Below are 1,064 nucleotides of genomic sequence, written 5' to 3'. Positions count from 1 at the left end.
AGAACTGTATGAGTTTGACGTCTACCTAATCAGTGTTCACCCTTATTGGAGTGAAACCAACAATTACAAAATAAAGATGAATACCTTCCTGGACAGTACGCTAGTACAGTTTAAACAACAAGTAGCACACCATACTACTACTATACCCCAGCGCAGTTAACTTTTGGAACAGAGCTGAGAATGAAAACTGATGCAGAGCAGGATCATTATGATCACTTAACCCACAGAGAAGCAGGGCCACCAATACTGACCTTACCAAGACCTTTTCAATTGGGAAGGTAAGTGGCCTCATCCTTCAGACTTATCTGTAAGGCCACAAAATGGGGTACCACAAGGGTTTTGCAGTTTAGTAGCAAGGCCACATGACAATATGTATAGCTAAATGTTTTCCAAACTTGAGAATCATTGAAGTTGAACTTGTTCAATTAACTCTTACCTTTAAATTGATTCATGTAAAACATTTTTCCTTGAATCAATTTATTTGCAAAAAGCAACTATAACTGTTTAAACAAAAAACCGAGTATCACGTGCATTAAGTAGAAGTAAATCCACTGTAATAGGTTTGTGAACACAAAATGTTACTAAATTCTAGCTGAGTGCTCTTTTTGCCCACTGAAGAATGAGAGAGGTACTAAAAATCACTACCCCAAACTAAAGACAAGCCCCCCTGATAAAATAAAAAAGACTGGGCCAGGGATTTAGCTCAGTGTTTCCACCACCTATCTTGTAAGGGCAAGTTCCCGAGTTCAATCCCTGGTACCAAAATAAATGAATAAGACTGAAAAAGGAGTAATTTTCCAATACTAAGACAATGTCATTTAATGCTGTGTCCCTGTACCACTTGAAGTTGTTTTGTTCCCAAAATCTTGCAGAAGCCAAATTTCCCACCCCCCCAACCTTATAGCCCCCCAAATCATGCAATTATTCTCTCTTCCTCTCTGTCTCTGGAAGAGTAGGCAAAACTTTAGCCTTCATCTACTCAAAGCAAGTTTTAAAAATCTACCAGCATTCTGAATAGTTAATCGCTGAAGGCCAAAGCTACTTCCCTTCCACAATATATATAT

Source organism: Fukomys damarensis, unplaced genomic scaffold (assembly GCF_012274545.1).
Source record: "Fukomys damarensis isolate Sample0158 unplaced genomic scaffold, DMR_v1.0_HiC HiC_scaffold_73632, whole genome shotgun sequence".
Lineage (NCBI taxonomy): Eukaryota > Metazoa > Chordata > Mammalia > Rodentia > Bathyergidae > Fukomys > Fukomys damarensis.
Note: the sequence above shows the minus strand (reverse complement) of the source record.